The sequence below is a fragment of the Rhodnius prolixus genome, unplaced genomic scaffold (genome assembly GCF_049639745.1).
Source record: "Rhodnius prolixus isolate KJV_2025 unplaced genomic scaffold, Rpr scaffold_1, whole genome shotgun sequence".
NCBI classification, from domain to species: domain Eukaryota; kingdom Metazoa; phylum Arthropoda; class Insecta; order Hemiptera; family Reduviidae; genus Rhodnius; species Rhodnius prolixus.
The window spans coordinates 58549141-58562746 of NW_027411581.1; the positions used below are offsets into that span (position 1 = coordinate 58549141).

Consider the following 13606-nt stretch of genomic DNA (forward strand, 5'->3'; position numbering starts at 1 on the left):
TTCTATTCAGCTTCCTCCGAAATTCTAATTGTTTTAATTTATTTCCTTAATTTCTGCTGTTTTATAATTTTATTTTTACTTTCATTTTCACTTATTATATTTTCACTTTTTGTAAATACTTATTTATTTATTTAATTTCTGTTAATCACAGGCCAAACTGTTAAGGCCTCTATTTGTTCCTGTATTTATTCTTAGGGGACAATTGTCCCAGAATAATAAATTTCTTTTCTATTCTATTCTATTCTATCGTAAACGCACCTTTCTACTTTGCAATCAGACTGTACCCAATGACTTAGTCTGACACATTCCTCTTATTCCTGTCCTAGCCAAATCCCGTTAAATCAAATTTCCTTCCTAACTTTCAACCTGTTCATAGCCTTAAAACTATATTATATTAATTTGATTTGTCAAAAACACACCCTTCTAATGAAAAAATCAATTTTTCAGACATACGATCCAACTAAAATTGCACTTCTAGTGTAACATGAATGAAACATTGACAAGATCGCAATACTTCTTCTATTGATTGGTAAGAGAAATTAAAAAAATACTCAAAGTTCTTAAAAGTCTGAAACTGAAGGTGAAAGTAGTGTTTGGTTTGTGCGGACCGAATGAAAAAGTACAAGAAAATGACGGAAAAAAAGGGATAGATTGATGTATGTTGAAAAACAAGATGAATTTCGCAAGGATGAGAAAAGAGGCGGAAAGAGGTAAGAAATGGAGGTGATGGATAGATAGATAGATAGATGAGTTTGGATCAGACGGCGTAGAGGAACAGCCAGAAAGAAAGGCAGAGAAGAAAGAAAGGAAGAAGAAAGATGGCATTGGCAACAAGAATAGAGGAGTAACGTCTTCTTGGATTGGATATGAAGTCTGTGCAGGGATATGGGAAGCAGTATGGACGGCACAGAGAGTGGCGGAAAGTCAACAACTCCTTCTTCACCACTCTTCTGGCAACCCTGCTGCTGCTGTGTAGGTGATGAGGGCTCCTACCAACACCGCTGGTTCTGCGTCAGTAAGTACGTAGTAGTGGGTAGTGCAAGATGAAAGGGGAGCCAAGGAAATCTTTCTTCTTTCCTCCCACCTGATTGTCTATCTGTCTAGCAAGTCCCTTCTCTATCCAAACAGTGATGGATCACCAGAAGGTAGAATCAATCACAGTAAAGACGTAGACAAGAACAGAAAGAATAAGGGCTGTAAGAAATAGAGAAGATGGACGAGGGAATCGTTCTTACTAGACTTTTGTAATTTTATATATGTCGTTTGCTTATATACGTATATATATGTCTATATAAGAATTTTTTTTTTATATAAATTCCCCTTATATAGTCTCTTTTATATAAGAAATATTGTCCACTATAATTATTTATTTTTTAGAAATGAAAGACATCTGTCTGAAATACTCCTTCACTTATAATTATATTTAATTTTCTTCAATGTCGCCACTACAATAGCCAAGTGATCATAAAGATAAGACGAATCGTGCAGGTTCGATTCCCAGCTATAACCTTGAATGTTATTTACAGGATAATATGAGATATTTATAGTAAAGAATAGCATATTCGCCTCTGACAAGACATACATTACTTTAATTCATTACAACGTAATAGGTGTGGAATACTAAAGTGAAAACATTTCCACAGGTATTTTCGCAGCAAAAATATAGCCAACAATTTTCCGAATAGTGTTAGATTGAAATTAGCCCTCTTTTACATTGCAATCGCCACTTTTATAAACGAAGATTAGATAATACCGAAAAAAATAACGACTGGCGGAAACCAGATTAATTCTGGACTTTGTAGAAAGATGAGTTTTCTCTTCCTAAAAGACCCAGCAAGCCTCTTCTTTTCCTGGCAAACAGGACCTGCTCCCTATCTAAATGGAAACTTTTCCAGGAATCTGTGGCGTACTTCATTAGAGTCTTGTTCCAATTTATCTTTGGAGATTTGGAAAAGCTTTTTGTTTTTAGAAGAATTTCATAGTAAAAGAAAATGAATCAATTCAAGAGCAAGGACTTGTATTACTGTGTATTCAGTCGTGGCTTGCCACCACAGGGCAGAGACAGGCGAAGGAGTTCATAACGGGCTATTCGCCGCGGCTGACTGCAGAATTAATCCGTCAAGGCCGAGGGGCTATAAAGATAATCGTAGGCCTAATAACTGGCCACTGTAGGCTCAGAAAACACATGCATTGCAGCAGGGTTGACAGAAGAGTGGTGAAGAAGGAGTTGTTGACTTTCCGCCACTCTCTGTGCCGTCCATAATGCTTCCCATATCCCTGCACAGACTTCATATCCAATCCAAGAAGACGTTACTCCTCTATGGGGGCCTGGCAGATGATAGCCTTTGTAGGTTCTGTCAGGAAGAGGAGAAGGAAACGGCAATGCACATGTTGTGTCAGTACGAGGGGCTTGTGTGGCTAAGGATGTTACTTCTCGGGGAAGAAAAACCAAGGCCTGGAGAGCTTACCCAGAGCCGCTCTCCAGAATTAAGAGTCTAATTAAACGGACGGGTCTGGAGGGCGAGCTCTAGAGTGAGGGAGCCACTAAAGGGGTTGCAGTGGCGTAGGCCTTAGGATTAGAATCCTAATTTATAGAGACACAGTTCTTAATATAAGAACTATATCTGTAACTGCACACCTGTAATCAAGACAAACTCTCTATCAAGGGATGTAGCATCCTAGGTGCAATAAAGGAGTCAATAAATATACTGAAGGAGATAGAAAAAGTTTCTAATGTTGTTTTTAACATAATAAGAATAAATACTAGAACTTTTTTTTTTAGAAAAAAATAAGCTTAAGCCTGACGTAATAAAAACTTATTTTATAAACTGGACAAAACCTATGAGAAGAATCTGCAACGTCATATATTTAATACGACACCACACGCATCATTATTGCGAAGAGAGAAAAAGTTTAAATATTTTTTTCCCTTCAATTTATGCACAGAAAATCCCCTTATTTCTATCAGGGTTTCTAAAAAATATATATAAGTTTAATATAAAGTTTAAGCAGAAACACGCAGAATGGAATTAAGGAGGAATTCATCAACTCAGCCAAGCTGTATGATATGAATACACAAAGAAGCCAAGGTAGGATGGGATAAGCGAGAAAGTTTAGAAAGATAGAAGAGCTAGAAGGCGAACAAATAAAGAATCTGAAACTTCCTAATATCTACTCTCTCTCTCTCTCTCGCAGAATTTTTCCAATAAAGTTAGATGTAACCCATGTTATACCAGGAGAATAGAATGTGCATGTGTGGTGTGCGCGCGCTCGTACGTGTATATGTGCGCCTGTGTACGTCATGTAGGGAAGGAGCTCACCCCCCAGAAACTCTACGTTCTTCTTCTTCTACTTCTTCTTACATGGAGCATGTGTGAACCGCCTCCAACCACAGCTTGCCGCCTCTTTCCTACACGCCTTACCGCCGGCACACTTGTCCAACCTATAATCTTTAAAGCTTTTCTATCAGGACAATCCCTTTGTGGTAGAGGGTGGCAAAATATATTTGGGAAGCCATTTTCTTTCTGTTTTTTTGTGAGTTTTGTTTCTACTATATTCCTATTTAATGGTACAGAACGGTTCTGTATTTCTAGATCATAGAAAGGAAGTTACAACTCTTTTGTACAAATAATCAGTTATTTAGCTGGATCCTACTTGGTGGCTATTGGAAGATTTAGGATATGAAACTAAAGTTAAACTTGGAGTTTCTCCTCTGGGAAGTGGCACCCCATAATTTCTGAAGGCCGTGTAATTAATATGTCAATAAGGACCTTTCGGATCCTGAACAACAAAGTTTCGAAATATAATTTGGAGCTGTTAAATGTAAATGGTAAATAATTTTTGAAAAATTAGACTAAAATCTCTCAAAAGCTGCTAAGTTTCTCTTACATATTCCAAATTCTCTAACTTGCTAAAGTCAAAAATGGGTCTTCAAAAGGAAGTAGTGAAGTCAGTAGCGAAATATTCTTCAAGTTTACTCACTTATTATAAGTTGATAAAGTCTACGTCCGTCTCCTCTGGTCTTTAAGGAAAGGGCGTTAATTCTTGTGGAAAACTCTTCACCCGCAGAGTGGTTGTAGTTGGGAGGGAAGAACAGAGAGACAGAGAGAGTGGAAGTGGAAGTTGGAGGCAGACAAGTCCAAATCCGGCCTCCAAACCCAGGACGGTACTGGCAGTAATCAAGTTTGCGGCTTGTGCTGCTTCTCCACAGCAACATGGCTTCACAACAGCGGCGCGGCCACTTCAAAAGCTAATTGGGCTTGTCAAACTAACTTGTCAATGCTTCTGAATTTGATTTTCCTTCTCTCTCACTGTTTTCTGTTTTTTTTTTTTTTTATATATATATATATTTCGTGTGACCTTTCAAAAGCTGTAGATGGGCCAAGTGAGAATCTAAATAGTGATGAAATTGAAACTTCCAAAAAAAGGGGACGGTCAAATTTGATTGTATTTTAATTAAAATTTATTTTTATCTTTTTGTAAAAAGGATGAACTGCACAAAGGTTACCCTCACTGGGCCAAGTTCCGTTCCTCCTAAAAAGCTGCCAGATAATGCAACCACTCAACTACATTCTCTAGGAATATTATATAAAGAGTAGGGAGCATTCCTCGAAGTCGTGGATTCTCGAGACAGCAGTAGAGCACTTTCCGTCACTAGCAATTTGACCACGTAAATCCATCTTGTCTTTAGCGCCTAAGAGATCCCGAAATCCCAAAAGCTACGCAGTCTGAATTCGGATATGGGGTCCCAAAACTCTACTTTCGAAATAATCTTCTACTGATCTCCTTCTCTGACTATCTGAACATTTTTTTTTTCTTTATAAAAATGATAGAGTGAGGAGAGTTGAATTTGATACAAACCAGGGTACGATTATTTTGGTGGATTCTGGACTGGAGCAGCTGGATCCTAATGGAATTGGAGCGCTTGCTTGGGTCCTACAGCCAAATTCCGTAAATCCAGATAAGTATTACGTCTTGTACATCAGTATTTTGTTCTGTATTGATATTTATTTTGGAAATTAAAACTTCTTTTTTTTTCGTTTATTGTGCTACAATCAGCGCGTTAGCGCTATAAGTAACAATGATACAATAGAGTAATAAATGATAAGTAAAGAGTGGAGAAGTTACCCAGTGGTAACACTCCCAAATATTGGATGGTTAGTCACTCTCTTCACTGGAGAGGAGAACACGAGGCCACTGTCTTTTAAGGCGTCTTGTCGGGTTGTCAGGAAGAGTTCTAGAAGAAAGATTTTTAGCTAGAGGATTTATATGAGATTGCAGGTTGAAGTGGAGTTTTCTGTATCTTGTTTTAGCAACTTGTGTGACAAAAGGAATGTTAAGGTCAGTGTGTATAGTCAGGGTGGAGACATAAAAAGGAGCGTGAACAATAGTTCGAAGTATTTTAGATTGTAGAGATTGAATCCTTTGGAGATTGGAGCGTTTGGTTGAACCCCACAGCTCTATTCCATACACCCAGATGGGTTTCAGAATAGAAGTATAAATTAGTCTTTTGTTTTTAATTAAATCTTTAATTTTTAACCTGAAAGTGATATCTGCAGCTTTAATGTAAAAAAAAATTGGGCCATCTTTCTCAAAATACATTCAAAGCATAATCATTCTAGATTTACCTTTTTGTATAACCAATCACATCCTACAATGCACTTTCTAAAAGACCAATTAAAATTTCTGAGTGGAAAAACGTTTCCACTAGAAAAGGAAAATATCTAAAAAGCTTAGGGAAATAATAAAATGGGACCACTTGACCCGTTTTCCTTTAAAAACATTATTTATATTCAAAGAGTAAAGAAGGAGGAGAGAAGGAAGGAGTTTCCTTAGTTACTGTGCAACAGGATAACTACCTTCACTTGAAGACATGCAACTTTCAATACATGCACTTAGTAAGTGTTTCTTTGAAATAACTTCTTCTTTTTTTTCTCTCTTTCTGAATTTATAAATGGTCTCGTCTTTGAAATTTTAAAAATGAAAAACCTTGAATATAAAAATGGTATAAGCATGGTCCTTTCCATTGGCTACTATTATTAATGAGATGCCCAAACAGCTGTGTGCTTCAGGTAACTCTCAAATCTTTTCACCATTCCTGCTCTTATAAAAATGTCTGACATATATTAAAAATCTATTTCTGCGTAGTGGGTATACAAAGTTTAATTAGGCACTACGTTAGGCGAGCGAAGCTAAGATGTATTGCGGTACTAGGCTGTATTCTTGGTCTGGGCCTTCGATTTTATTTAATGTTTAATATGAGAAATATGCAGTAAAGGATGTTTGCTTGTTTCCTCCGTCCACGACACCTAATTGAGTGGTTGGACGTAAAGTCAGCAATTACCTAATTGGCAATTACTTTACTTTACCGTACAGAATTTAATGCATTTTATTGGAACTGTTTTCGAGGGAATCGCAAAAAAATAAACGGAAAATGTATTCCAAAAAAGGAAACATCCGTTTTCCATCGACTGAACACCTAGCTGAGCGGTTGAAGTTACTGGCTCTATGCTGCATCTACCACGATGAAGTTTCGCAAGACTAGCTACAGGAACAATTCGATGGCATCTGTCCATTCAGAAATTGGAAAAAAAAAAAATGACGTATCCTTTTGGAAAGTCACACAGCACATTTATCAAGTTCAGCTTTACCAAGTTCTAGAATAAACCAAGAAAGATTCTTCTAGCGCTTAGGCCTTCGACTTGGGCTATTCATCTTAGGCTCTCCCTCGGCTGTTCAATATTACGGCCGATCTATTACTAACCAGCGACGAACTGAGCTGTTCTGTTCTGCGGGACGACGTGTTTCTCACATAAGGGATCACGCTACTTCAGCCCGCTGTTGGTATTTTTGCAGGAAATCCTTGATTGCTCCCCATCCTGAAGATGGCTATGGCCACCGCCCTTAGGCCGCCGTGCTTGTCTTAATATTCCTCCCAAAGTCCACTCCTAACTTGTTCATCCACTCTTCTCGCAAACCTGTATTTGATAATACAGGTTTGAGAAGTAGATTTGGTGCATAGAGAATATTTAATACAAGAGATAGTAATATTTAATGTAGTGAACAAAATAGCTCGATAAAAAACTATCTTAAAAATGTATCAAATTAATAAATTCACTAGACATAGTAAAAACTAATAAATTACACTAACCGAACTAACTAAAATGATTACTTATGAAAAGATACATTTGATGACGATGTGAAATAATGGCGAATGATAGAGTTAGAGCAAGTTTTGGCACAGCTGAGAGGCTGACATTAACGAACGGTTTCCGTTTGATGTTGACGTAAATAGATTCGATTTTGATGATTATATTCTCACTTTATTGAAAACTATTCGTCAAAGAATCCTCTTTTTGTACTGTTAAATCTATTTCTCCCATAGAAGCATACTCTTGTTGTCCTAAACCTCACGGTGGTAAGTAAATTGGGCAGTTCTTGTTGCCCTAAACTGCCTATTCATTTTGAGGATAATGTTAGTTGTAAATGTTATTTTAAAGCATCATAACTTTTATTTGTAATCGATACTTCTAAGAATTTAATATGATTTCTAAATTGTGTATGCTTCTGCTTAGTTATAGAAAACTCTATACTACTTTTAGGGTGCATGTGTATGTGTTGTATAGCGTGAGTATATACTTTCTGCCAGTGTTGGGAAGCAAGAGTGGTAGCGGAGGTGGCGCAAGGCGATGTAGTCCTAGTATAGTGAAGAAAGAGTAACAAGGAGCAACGGTTCCTTGGATGGAAAAGAGAATGGGAAAACTTGTTAAAGTTTAGGAAAAGAGTGAGAGGAAAGAGGGAAGAGGGAACCTAAGAGGAATAAGGAGGAGTCGGCGACTCTCAAGTTCGGTACCAGCAGGCAGTGCGCTCTGGGCAATGGCAGGAGGCGCGCGCGCGGGGCACAGTTATCCTTCACAAAAGATTGGGTCGATATCTTTATATATATCTCTCTCTCACTTCGACCAACTTGGATCTCTCTTTCTCCTTCTAACTTTATCTTTTACTTGGATCGTTCTATCTCCTTCTAACGCCCAGCTTGTATTCCGCCACTTCTACCTCCTCGCCAAACTTCTTCCTTCCTCTACTTCTTCACCCAACGAACAGTGTCTGTATTTCCAGAAAAGTCCCATCAAGGACCTCTATCCAAGAAAGACCAGAGGGGTCTTCTAGGCTCCTCCTCCCTTCTACTTTTTTCGCCTACCTTCCACAGCTTTATGGGTATTCCATTATAACACTTCACAACGCAACCAAAAAAGGAAAGGAAGAAAGAATGGTTAGGAAAAATGCAAGAAGCTATATTCCTCTTTTACTCAAGTTTTGTCTTTAACGTGTTGTTTTCCTTTTTCTTCATTTTTATCGCGGGGCGGGGAGTTCAATCTTTCCTGTTTCTGTAGACCGTCCAAAACAAAGATATTATGGTTTATAAAAGGGCTGAAATGGACAGTGAAATAAAAGAAGTCCTTTCAATAATTAAGCATTTCTAGAGGGTGACTTTTATCCCCCAGGAAAACTTGTATTAGGGCAGTCCTGAGAGAAAAGCGGCTAGCCTTTCCGCAAAAGTGTTATATTAATATTATGTATAATCATGACACTTTTACAATATTAACTGATATTAAAACTCCATGTTTACAGGAAATCGCTTCACCGTTAGCTACTAACTTCCTGAAGGTGTTATTTTTTATCAGTTTGGCCACCACAGTAAAGTTTGAATTAAACATGGCGCAATAAAATGACGGATTATCAATCCGCGGTTACAATCCCAAGTATAACCACACACATATTAATGTCTCGCTAAAACCTGACCCTAATTCTCGCCTTATACTCTTGAAAGATAAAATCATATGTACCTGGATAGATAGATAAATAATCTGTATTACAAGTATATGCAATAAATAAATATATGAAGTTCCAATGAACAATACATTATACCTTCATAACAATTGTATGCGGAAAGCTTAGGATGTGAAGGCTTACAGCTACAGAATGCAAGGAAAAAGGAAGGAAAAACCTGCAGCTAGTGTAGAAAGTTAGAGAAGGATGTGTTTTAGGCCTTTTTTTGTAGGGAATAGAAGAATCTGTAGGAGGCTATGTCGTGGCAGAGTGGATTAGGATGGTAGTCTAGGATGGAAAGGAGTTTTAGCAGATGATTTTGGATATAGGAGTGTACGGGGGATAATGGACGCAGTCTCCGTGGAGTGAGTCAATTTTAGTGCGCCGAGAAGAGTCTGCCTGGAAATGCTCCGGTAGAAGTCGGATTTATAAATTTACTCGTACATACGATATATACAGAAAAAAAACCTAGATTGCATTATGTACAGATTGGCGAGCCGAATGCTTATTTTTAAGGCATCCACAGTAATTTAGTCTGCAATCAGTCTCAGTCAGTTTCCTTGTCGTTACGGGCATTGTAGAAAAAAAACTTCTTTCATGTTCCTCTGGAGTTGACAACTCAAGCTCAAGAACCACGAATCTCCGTAGCCAGAACTCTTCGAGCAACTTTTCTTGAAGTAAGGGTGCAGATTTCATTTTCTTTTTCTGTTTTGGTACAATTCTCATGTTTAGACATTGTTCCTCTATATTAATTTATAAATCATTATCGCTGTGTAATTACCTAATGTAATTTCACCTGCCCTAACTCTAAACCAATGCCCTTTGTCCCTATATTAATTATACCTATCTATTTCCCCAACTTAATCTATGACCTGTTTCCTCTCCCACATGTAAACATATATAAACTTTCCATTATGCCCAAAAAATGGAGAATGCGCGATTAGTATAATTTTTGTGGCACATTTTTAATATTTTTATTGAAAGAATTCTCTTTGAAATAAGTTTTAATTTTAGAGGACAAACTTTTAGAGGACGTTTCAATTGACTGGACATTATTTTTTTTGTTAAATTCAAATTGGACGTTTCGAGAATTTTTTTCAAATTCAAACTGCAGTATCGTGAGATTATTACCAAAAAAAAAAAAAAGCTAGTTGCGATGATTAGTGCAACCGCTTTTGGTACAATAGCCGAGTGTACGAGTTTCATCCAAAATAACAAGGGAAAAATATAACCCAAAGGCTGGAAATATGGAGGGAAAAAATTGTTTAAAACTCCCAAACAACTTCATTATATTAACAATGTTTGAAATAGTCCTAGCCTTTTGTTCAGCTACAAAACAAAAATAAAAAAAGTTACAATATAACGACTAAATTTTCCTTCGTTATAACTTTAAAGTTAATTTAATGTTGAATTTGAAAAGAATAAATAAAAATTCTTTAATAAAAAAAAAATAACAATAAGTAGTAGGAAGTTGTACGTTCTAGGCCACTTTTCAAAAACTAAGTCCAAATCATTTAGTATGGTTGTACGTTCTAGGCCACTTTTCAAAAACTAAGTCCAAATCATTTAGTATGGTTGTACGTTCTAGGCCACTTTTCAAAAACTAAGTCCAGCCATCTCCTCTGTTTAGCATCGTCTCTGACTGGACACATAACAATTCAAACTTCTATTATTCCTTCTATTATTGCAGTCTTAATAAAATATAAATGTTTAATTGAATTCAGATTCAATAAATGTTTTCATTTTTTTCTATGTATTATTTAGACACACTCTAGAAATTTATATTTGGATGCAATTAATTAAATGTCTCGTAACAATGTGAAACCTTTTCATCGAATAATGTGTAAGAGGGGTTTGAAACTGGTATTAGCGCTATATAAAATTGAACCACCTTTAAAGAAGCTCAGTTAGTAAAATGGCGGTAGAGTGGAAAGACATTTCAGCGAGTGATAATTATATTAGGTTTATTTCAACATACCCAACCATCACGCTGGCCGATTGTGGATTTAGTGCTAATTTACATGAAATCTACAAAACATTTAATAGACGCACACAAATTTGAGTGTTACTTGTAAATAGTGCAGACCCGCAACACAGCCAAGTATTTCATGGATGATATAACCTCTAAATGGTATCCAAACTACGAGCAAAATTAGAAGTATCGAGCGCTCCTTTCAAATAATCGATATTTTTTACCCAAAAATACACGTTTTTGGATCTAATCCAAAAATATGTAGTTTTTTTTTTACAATATAGTCTATTTGTATATGTATACGTATGTCTATGTGTATAAAGCTTAAAGATGAATAATGAAATACCAAAATTTAAACTTTATGTAAATTGTGGGTGTCTTCCTGGATATCCGGAAAAAGTTTTCGTTTAAAATCTCGAAACAGGAAGTATTAGTTCACAGAATAGATTTCTTATTTTTGATTTTGAGTTTACTTTTTTTTTTTGAGACTTTCATACGATTTTCATTTAAAACTATCACTTAACCATGATCTATAACAATTGATTATTTTTTTGTGTGTGTGTTTTTTAAAGGTGTTCAACATCTAGAGACCTTGGCACCTTAAAATGCTTCTGAAAGACCCTACACTAGTCAGTCTCACTATAACGTAACGCTTATAGCATCTACTGGCCTGAGAATACCACTATCCTTATACCACTAAGGGTTTATAATAGCCCTTTACGAATGATGAGGAATAGTTCCCTATATTGCACTAAAGAGGAAAACAAAGAATTATTCAGATCTTTTCTAAAGTACTCGTTCTAATAAATGAAAACAGACTCATGCATACACCTAAATACTTTGATCCAAATATATACAATCACACTCATTAAATGATACCTAATAATGCTAACAATTATTTGAATAAAAACGTAAAGTAAAGTAATCGCCTATTTTTTCAGGCGGGGCTTAACGTCCAACTACCAAATTAGGTGTCGTGGACGGAGGCGACTAGCAAACATACTTTACTGTAAATTTCTTTTATTAACCATTAAATAAAATTCAAGGCCTAAGACCGGGGAATCGAACCCACTAAACAACCAACAACACATCTTAGCTTTGCGGGTCTAGTCTATAACCGCTCGGCTACCGTGGCGCCCAATTATTTGAATAATTTAACTACTAAAATTGGTCTAATGGAAATTTTGTAGAGAAGTTGAGTGGTACATTTTAGTTAAATGAACGATTTCCCAAAACAGGATAACGCGGGATAGAATTAAATATTTGGAAATTTGAAAATCCTGAGTAAGTAATTGCCAATTTTTTTTCTGGCTGGCTTTACGACCATCTATCAAATTTTGGTGCCGTGGACGGAGGCGACTAGCAAACATACTTTACTGTAAATTTCTTTTATTAAATAAAATCCAAGGCCTAAAGACCGGCAATTGAACCCAGTACCACAATACACATTAGCTTTGCAGGTCTCGCAAAGGAAGTGAAGAAAGAAGGAAGGAAAACCAGGAAGTGAACCAAGATGAACATAGATCGCTAGTCTAATCTGTATCCGGCATATCTGCTCAGTTGAGTTGTTGAAAGTCCTAAGTAAATGATCATAATTCGTTTTTTTAACTCGTGTAAAATGTTGAGATTTTTAATTGTTGTAATAAAGTATTCTAATCATTGTCTGATGGTTGAATGAAAAAGCAAACAGAGGGCGTAAAGTAATCAGGAAGCAGGGAGTACTTGATAATAAACTATCTAAACAATAAAAGAATAATCTTCCTAAATTGTTATCCAAATATATCAGTGGTTAAGGAGAACTTTTTTTTCTCTCTCCTCTCTGCCTGCTCTGTTTTCTCTTCACGAGGAAGGGGGTAGGAGGTGGAATGAAAGAAGAAGAAGGGCTGGCTAGATATTAGGCGGTGTGATTGTTAGGAGTGTGGGGGTTGCATGAAGTGGAATAGCAGCAGTGGAGGAACAAGAGAGGCCAAACTGTTAAACATCTAATTTAGGATCCTCTCGTGTCATTATTGATTTTCATCAAGCCAAACAGCAACGGGGGTAATGACCTTGGTTCATTGGGGGAGTGTTACAGCGGTCTGGCAATATCGGCCAGCCAGCTCCCTCTCGCTTAGGCTCACTATTAATGTACTAAGAGCGACAGAGGTAACTGTAGGGGGATAGTAAGGGAAAAGCCGAACAGGCGCTGGCCTGTTTCCCATCTTAATATCAATTAGGGCTCGCGAAGACGCCCTTAACCCACTTTAAACTTCAACACACTGGGACTGGGTCGTTTCAGTTTTCTGCCCCGTTAAACTACTAACCCCCCTTCCACCTTTTTCACTAAGAATATTTAATAGATAATTTCAAATTCATAAAGCTTTGCATTATAAATGTATTTTATTGTTATTTTAAACAAATAATTGAATTTTTTTTTGTACATAGTATATATTTATTTATTTACAACCTGTATACATATAACATACATCAAGTAAATGTGTTCATCATTTTGTTAGGCACAGATTGTAGGCTGAACCCGAGGATCCAGCGCCACAATCGGGAAGGCATGGTGAGAGGGGGCCAGCCAATGCTGGAACTCTCTAGGGGTTGGAAGGAAGTTTAGGAAATAGGTAAAAGGTCACGGGGCCAACGTCGTTTCAGGCGTCGTGGAGGACTGTCTGGATGGGATGTTGTGGATAAGGCTTGTGCTGTGGGATTAGGATGTATGGTTAGGCTATTATGGAAATTAAGGAAGCGAGAATGGATTAGGACATTGACTAAAGGGATATTGAGGTCTGTGTGGAGGGTTAAATTGGATACATAATA

At 36.9% G+C, this 13606-nt stretch overlaps 1 protein-coding gene and 1 long non-coding RNA gene across 4 annotated transcripts in view; both read right to left on the bottom strand.

The window, feature by feature from the left end:
• The window catches only part of MESR6 (misexpression suppressor of ras 6), a 906147-nt gene that overhangs the window by 688317 nt on the left and 204224 nt on the right, over window positions 1-13606 (bottom strand). The gene's annotated exons all lie outside the window — the stretch shown is intronic.
• LOC141449991 (uncharacterized) overlaps window positions 1-13606 on the bottom strand; it is a 200468-nt gene that overhangs the window by 125517 nt on the left and 61345 nt on the right. The window lies entirely within an intron of this gene.